We start from the raw sequence: 8,540 nt of genomic DNA on the forward strand, positions 1-8,540 counted from the left end.
GTTTGGCATATCTGTAGCTTAGAAAAATAGATTATCATGGGAAGACCTTGAACGTTACAACCCTTGGGCCTCTGGTCCAAACTCTCTGCTGCCTGCTCAACTCCGTGTGAGATGTGCTCCCTACACATCCCTGCTGCTACAGGCAGATAGATCTTCTTCCACTCTCATGCAGAGATAGTCCAGAGTCCCCCCTGAAAACAAATCTTTCTGCACTTAAAAAATGGTTACAGCTTTTCCAGCCTCCACCTCGGACCCTGCAGCCACCGCGATGTTGATGCCTCAGAAGAACAGGATCGCCATCTATGAACTCCCTTTTAAGGAAGGAGTGATGATTGCCAGGAAAGATGTCCATATGCCCGAACACCCAGAGCTGGCAGACAAGAATGTATCCAGTCTTCATGTTATGAAGGCCATGCAGTCTCTCAAGTCTCAAGGCAACGGGAAGGAGCAGTTTGCATGGAGACATTTCAATTGGTACCTTATGAATGAGGGCATCCAGTATCTCCGAGACTACCTCCGCCTACCTCCAGAGCTGTCCAGAGACTGGCAGGCCTTGGCCCAAAGGTCCAGAGGGTGAGCGACCTGCAAGACTCACAAAAGGGGAGGCAGACAGAGACACCTACAGAAGGAGTGCTGTGCCCCCTGGTGCTGACAAGAAAGCAGAGGAGGCTTTGGTCGTGGCCGTGGTCAGCTGCCTCAGCGAAGTTGGGAGAATGTGTTGTGTTAAATAAACTTATAAAATGTTCACAGATAACATGATTGTTGATGTAAAAGAGCCAAAAAATACACAAGAATACCTTGGAATTAATAATCAATTAAAACAAGGTTGGACAATACAATTTTGTACCTTGTACAATATCTACTGGATATACTAAAGTCAACTGCTATCCAATATGCCGGCAATTGTAAAAAGTAATTTGATGTTAAAAAAAAAAAAACTTCATCATCTCCCAAAACTAATATTTAGGGATAAACCAATAAATCTATGGAGTATCTATAGAAGGAAAATCACAAACCTCTAAAGAAAGGCACTGAAACAACTAAATAGAGATATATTCCATATCTATGGGTAGGAAGACAATGATATTAAGACGTCAGCTCTTTATGACTTGAGTTTCAGATTTAACATAGTCCCAACCAAAGTCCCATCATGTTACATCACAGTTGATGCTATTGTTTGGGTGAGTTTTCTCTAACAATCAATCTGCGGAAGGCCTGCTCTCCAGGGTAAAACTATTGCGAGGTGGTAAGACGTCAGAGGTCACCTGTCTTAGTTTGCTTCCTATTACTGTTATAAACACCATGATCAAAAGCAAACTGGGGAGCCAGCAGCTTATTTGGCTTACACATCAGGATCACAGGTCATCGTGAATGGAAGTCAGGGCATGAGTGCAAGACAGGAACCAGGTGGCAGGGGTTGAAACCACGGAGGCATGCCGCTTACTGCCTTGTTTCTCGGGCTCATATTCAGCTGTCTTCCTTATACCTCCTAGACCACATGCCCAGGAGTGGCACTGCTTCTGGTGAGGTGGGCCTCTTGCATCAACCATTAATCAAGAAAAGACAGGCAGTCTGAGGGAGGCATTTTCTCATATGGAGTTTCTCCTCCCAGATAACTCTACACCACACAGAGCAATAACAATGTCCTTGAACTCTTGCTGCCTGTGCTAGCTAGAGGAGTTTGTCCACTCTGTACTCCCCCCCTTATTCTATGCCATTCTCCCTCCATCCCCCCATGACATTCTCCTCTCTCTAGAGACCCAACTCAGCAGGACATCTGTTCATGAATCTCTAAAATCACATGATTAAAAATATCTTCCTGTCGATCAGTGGTAGTGCAAGCCTTCAACCCCAGCACTGGGGAGGCAGAGGCAGGTGGACTTCTTTGAGTTCAAGGCCAGCCTGGTCTACAAAGCAAGTTGAGGACAGCCAAGGCTACACAGAGAAACCCTGTATCAAAAAGCCAAGAAAAACCATCTTCCTTTGCATAACTTCATTGAGTCCAGTATTTCCTTATGATAATGCAAAAATAACTACTATAGACGCTGACAAGTTAATTCTAAAGATTATATGGCTATACCAGAAGCTGGAAAGAACCTAGATGTCCCTCAACTGAAGAATGAATTTAAAAAATGTACATTTACACAATGGAATACTACTCACAGTTAGAAACAAAGAAATCATGCAATTTGCAGACAAATGGATGGAACTAGAAAAGACCATCCTGAGAGAGGTAACCCAGACCCAGAAAGATAGGCATAGTATATACTCACTTATAAGTGGGTATTAGCCATAAAGCACAGGATAACTACACTACAATCCACAGACCTAGAGAAGCCAAGTGTTGCGGACCATCCTAGATGGGTATAGGTCTTTGGCGTGGGAGTTCTTGAATTGTTGGTGGGCAGAAGATAAGTGAGTGACAAACAGACCAACTCAGGGCAAGTTTGAGTCTAAGTGTATTTTGGAGACAAGCAAGCCAGGTTTGTATACACATTTTCTGAAATGGGGGGGGTGTCTCTCATGGTTACATTATTTTTTCATACAATTCGAAAATACAGGATGCAGTGTAATTATGTTGTCATCAATCTTGAACAATCATTTATAAGTCATTAGATTGGTATCAATGTTTATGTCTTTTTTATCAAAAGTTAATGTTTTTTCACTCTGTCAAACATCTGTGAGTCAAGACAGTTTGTTTTCTTAGAGTATCTGCCACTATCTGGAGTTCCATTCAAAAATTTTTATTTGTAAGTCATAATATGAACTACTTACTGGTGACTAATTTTTAGCCATGTTTTTATTAACAAGTAGAACGGAATTTAGTGGTAAACTTGACTGAATGACCCTTGGCTACAGTTTCAGGTAAAGGGTAGCCTAGCAACACACTTACATCTGAAAAGTTTTTTGATACAAAAAATAAAAACAAAGGCAGAAAAAAAAAAAACAGTCAGAAAAACAGTCAGGGTGTTTTCAAAGCAATGAGCCCTGTAATCAATTACTCCTGGCAATAACATCAGACCCGTTCCAGGAGGCTCTCCCTTAGTAGGGGCCATCACCTCGGGTTCTATGGTAACATTTGTCACACAGAATCCACTGGAGGGGTCGTGACAGCCAAGAAGAGCCCAAGTGAAGATATTGAATCTCACTGAGAAAAGAAAATAAAATAGACTTCTGAAGTACGTGGAGGGAAGGAACTGGATGGGAGAAGGATTAGGGAGGGCAACAAGGGTGGGGATCAGGTGTGAGGAAATCAGGGGTAGTGGGGAGGACCAAGAGAGAGAGCAGAAATTGGTATGGGGTGGTATCTGTGGGACAAGGGAGGCTTCCTGGAGTTCATGGAGGTAACTGTAGCTGAGACATCTAACAGCTGGGAGTTAAGGAGCCTGAAGTGGCCACCTCCTGTAGCCAGGTGGGACTTCCAGCAGAGGGAGGGAGACACCACCCATAAAACCTTCCACCCAAAATTTGTCCCACCAAAAAAAAAGTACAGGTGTAAAGACGGAGCAAAGATTGAGGGAATAGCAAACCAATAATTGTCCTAATTTGAGACCTTCCCCCATGGAAGAGAACTAACTCCTGACATTATTAATGATATTCTGCTATGCTTGCAGACAGGAGCCTAGCATAACTGTCAACTGAGAGGCTTTATCTAGCAGCAGAGGGAAACAGACGCAGAGACCCACAGCCAATCAATATGCCTAGCTCGGGGAGTTTTGTGGAAGAGTAGGAGGAAGAATAGAGGGAGGAGTCAGAGGGGTCAAGGGCACCACAAAAAGACCTACAGAGGCAACTAACCTGGGCCCATTGGGGCTCACACCAACCAAAGAGCATGCATGCGCTGGACTAGACACCCTACACTGTGTAGCTGACATGCAGTGTGGTCAACCTGTGAGTGCCTAACAAAACAATGAGAATAGAGGCTGTCAGTTACTCTGCTGCCTGTCACTGGATCCCTTCCCTCTAGCCAGGCTACCTTGTCAGGGCCCAGTGGCTGAGGGTGTGTTTAGTTGCCTGTGACTTGAGCCTGAGTAGGTTGATACACCTTGGGGGTCTCCCCTTCTCTGAGAAAAAGGAGAGGAGAGAATGGGGGGAAAGGACCATGAGGGTGGGACTGGGAGGGAAGGAACGAGTGAGCTGGGATCGGGCTGTAAAGTGATTGTATTAATAAATAAATGGGGGAAATAGTATATGGGTATGCAAAATATGCCAGGGATATCTACACATATACTGACATTATGAGTTTCAAAACCAACTACAATGCTGAGTAACCATAGCAATGTTTTTATTGGAAAAATAACAGACACATATAAATGGGAAGATAGCCTGAAAGCAGACCCACACCAACAGAAGTGGCTACACCATGAGAAAAGAGTAAGGCAATTCAACAGAGGAAAAACTGTCTATTCAATAAGCTGTTCCGTAATAACCAGATGTTCACATGCAAAAATAAAAATGTCTAAGCCTGGACCTTTGTATTCATTCAATAATTCAATGTAAACGTAAGTAAAAATATAAAACCAGAAAATAACATAGAAGAAAATCTAGGTGACCTTGCATTTAATGCTGGCTTGTTGTTCCATGTATTTATTTATTTATTTACTTATTATTTAGTGTGTTAGGGGTCATAGGCACTCTGCAGTGCACATGTAGAGGTCAGAAGTCAGGTTCTCAGCTTTGTCAGCAAGCGCTGATACCCACTGCACCACCTTGCTGCCAACCTCTATGTTTCTTTTTTAAATAGCACACCAAAAATAAAATTAATGAATGTACTTAATGTACTTAAATGTAATTTAAATTTTCTTCTCTGAAAAATACTTTGCCAGAAGGATGGGATGGCAGGCCACAGTCTATGAGAAAATTGTTGTAAATAACGTCTGATAGAGCAGTTATTCAAAATGCATAAAAACTCTTAGAACTCAAATTAGTAAAACAAGCAGCTAGATTTTTAAAACAACAAGACAAATAAACAAATACACAAACAAAAACTGAACAGATAGCTCATTAAAGACGATATATTAGTGACAGGCATAAAGCAATGCTCAACATCATGAAGATCTTGCAAATTTAAACACTATGATGTCAACTACAAACCTATTAGTATAGCTAAAACCCCACACACCACTACCACCAAGTGCCGAGGAACTCTCATTAGTTATTGATGGGACACGAAATGGGCTAGCCATTTTGGAAGAAGTTTGGCAGCATAGTCTTAGCAATTGAATTCCCTTGTTACCCAGTTTGTCCATACAAAAACCTGAATACAGGTATTTTTAACAGATCTATTTGTATTTTCTCAAGACTTAAAGCAACCAAGATGCTCTTCAACAGTGAATGAATAAATAAATTCTGGCAAATGCAGATGACAGACTAACACTGCCTGATAAAAAGCAAGGGAACTATCCAGCCATAGAAAAGCAAGGAGGAAATGCTAGAGTATCATTGCTACATGGAGAAAGCCAAATGGGAAGGAGAGCACGCTGTGTGACTCTAACTACAGATGGTCCTCAGTTTGTGATGCTTTCGCTCATGATGTTTCCCTTACAACAGTGCAATAGGGATGTGTATTCAGTAGGAGCTTTGCCTTGATCTTTTTCCAGACTAATGCTTTGCAGCACAATACTCTTCAGCAAAGCCCACCTTTTTGCAAGCCTAAGTGTTCTGAGCACACTAAGAGTAGGCTGGGCTAATTGATAACCCTCAGTAGATTAGACATATTAAATGCAGATTCAACTTCTGGGCTATTGTTAACTTACAGTGTGTTTATCAGGATGACCCCTTACCATAAGTTGTGTGTATGTAACATTCTGAAAGAGGCAAAACAGTGAAAAGGTATCTTTCAGAGGCTTAGGAGGAAGAAGAGGTTTTTTTTGTTTCCTTATTTGTTTGTTTGTTTTTAAAAGCAGAGCACTGAGCCTTTAGTTGAGTGAAAAGCAGTTCTCATGATTCTGTAATGGTGGCTGTGTGTTACTGCACACTTGACATCACCCACAGAACACATGCTGTCGGGTGTGATTCTCAATGCAAACTACAGATGTTGGGTGATACTGACGCAAAGGTTCATCAGCAAGTGTACCATCTCTTGCTGGAGACTGATGGTTGAGGGGACTACACATGACAGAGAAGTGCATGGGCCCTCTCTATCCTCGGGGATGCAGTTATCCTCTCAAATGAAACATTCTATGCTGAGGCTTATAACACTTAAGAAAATAAGAGAGTAACAAACTCATGATCTCCACCCCTACCAAGGTTCTAGAAACAGTAAACAGCTGCTGGGGAGGAGCCTCTGGTAGAGAAGTCTAAAAGTTGGGCCAAGACCTTATGGTGTGCACCTTCGTGAAGAGTCGCCCTTGCTGCAGTGGGCCTTTCACTGATGCTTCTCCCCTTCAGCCATTCATGGTTTGATAAGTAGCCCCTAGCCCATGCTCCTGAAAACAGCATGCTAACTCATGCACTGGAGTGGGATCATTTCTTTGGTCTTCCATCAGATATTTCTCCCATGAATAATATAAATTGTGTTAGAGACACTTGAAAGAGAAACTTCACGTGGAAAACCTAGTCATCTAATAACACTACCCATTTTTTCCCTAAAACTATTTGAAAGAAACAAAATTGTCAGAGGTGGAGGAGGGGCTGGGCAGGTAATGAGGGGATTTCTTGAATCTCAAGGCATAGTCACAAGTTCAGCTTCTAGCACACCTCCTGTCACAGCCTGGAGAGGGAACGGTGGTCAAGGGCATTCACAGGAGACTTCTAAATTATGGTAGCAAGAAAAGAGACTTCGTTTGTCAAAATGAGCTAGAAATTGGGAGCCAGGGGCCTAGTCAGCCTCTGCAGAGCTGGGACCTTGGGAAGCAGCTCCTTAGACCTCTCTTTTTGTCCTGATAAGACTTAGGATGAGCAAATGAGTTAGCAGGTACGAATTTATCCACTGATACAAACTCAGTTTTCAGAAAAGGCTGCAGGCGTAGAGATGAGTAATGATTCCAGCCTTCCAAAACAGGTTAGAAATACCCACCATGCAGAAAAAGACATAGACAGGAAAAATAGGTGGTTCTAATGAATAATTATTATGGGGATACTAGGACGGGGTCCTCAGAATTTCTTATTGGTGTCACAGAAGGAAAGTGGAGGGTGTCCTCCAAAGTAAGGACAAGTTAAGGCAAGTACTTTTTGATCAGGAAGTGGTAAGGTACGTTTGCACAGGATAATTTTTAGTTTTCAAGTAGAAACATCCAGTGGATGTTTTAAATTTGTAATATGTGATAGATACTCAGAAGAGTGATTGAGACCAGAGATACAGATCCAAAAGCTGTTGACTTCAAGCTGATAGGTGAAAACGTGGGTACCAAGGAGATTCAGAGGCAGAGGGGGAAATCATAGGACTGCAACCCCTCAATTTCCAAGTCTCTGGGATGTTCAGACTCTGAGGTGACACATAGTCAGTAAAACAAAGCCAGTGCGCTTTCATCCCTGTAAGCCCTGCCTTTTATGCCCTCTTCCTCCTATTTAAACACAAGGTAATTAATCAAAAGAGACAAAAAAAAAACTCCTAAAGATGTATTCTTTGTTGCCCCAATCCTGTCCACTCTGGGCCCCTCTCCAAAGTCTTCATTGAATAGTTGATGTGTATTTTGAGCTTTCACCAGCTGTCTCTTTCAGTCAATACCTGCCAAGGAGTATTTTCAAGTACGTGGCATCTAGCAAGCCGGGCACTTAAAGCAGTGATGAAAATAGGGTTTGAGGACATGACAGCTCATGATAACAGCTAAAGGGCTCGAAGGATGAGCAGGTCAAGAGTCTTCTAACATTTTTGTTTCTTTTTCATTCTTGCAGTTCTGGCCCCTTTAGCTCCCAGGTGCACACTACTGTGTGAGTTCAATCCTTCCTTGACCATGGTCAGAGTGAGCAGTAGCCCTGTACTCAATGGTCCAACTGTGCCTTTGGCTCTGTGCCATGGCTGCACTTGTCTACACAATCCTTTACATTTCTAGGACAATGAGTGCTAAAACTTTGACCAGTAGGAGAGAAGCTTACACTTTCTTTCACTGTTCTTGTGGCTCATAATTTTGGCACTGTATGGTCAATGACTGCAGTTAAGAAGTCCTTTGGAGTTTTGTTTTCTTTGAGGTTTTTTTAACCTTGGACCTAAGCAAAATTACAAAGCAAGCCATTTTACCCACATGTTTGATTCTCTGTCACCAGGATCATGTCTTATCAAATGTCATAAAGGCATTTGCCCTATTCCTCCTGAGACTTAAAGACCTGGGAAGGGAATAGTTAGAGAGAATAGAGTCAAGCCACCTTTCCCTTACACCCAGTATGAGATGCACATGGGTGCCATAGTTCAATGCAGATCCACAAACATGAACTTGGAAAATACACACACACACACACACACACACACACACACACACACATTAATAACGCCTGCTCTCTCTGTACTCCAGCAGCACCCATGTCCCTGTTAATTAAAACAATTCTAAAGGGAGGCTAAAAACCATCATGTGAAGTGGGACCTTTGTTTTAAGTAATTCATC

General features: G+C 42.4%; 1 pseudogene; it reads left to right on the forward strand.

Annotated features, from left to right (window-relative positions):
- The first annotated feature begins 268 nt into the window (after positions 1 to 268).
- On the forward strand, positions 269 to 731 carry LOC127183869 (40S ribosomal protein S10-like; annotated as a pseudogene).
- Positions 732 to 8,540: the final 7,809 nt, after the last annotated feature.

The sequence above is a fragment of the Acomys russatus genome, chromosome 32 (assembly GCF_903995435.1).
Source record: "Acomys russatus chromosome 32, mAcoRus1.1, whole genome shotgun sequence".
Classification (NCBI taxonomy): domain Eukaryota; kingdom Metazoa; phylum Chordata; class Mammalia; order Rodentia; family Muridae; genus Acomys; species Acomys russatus.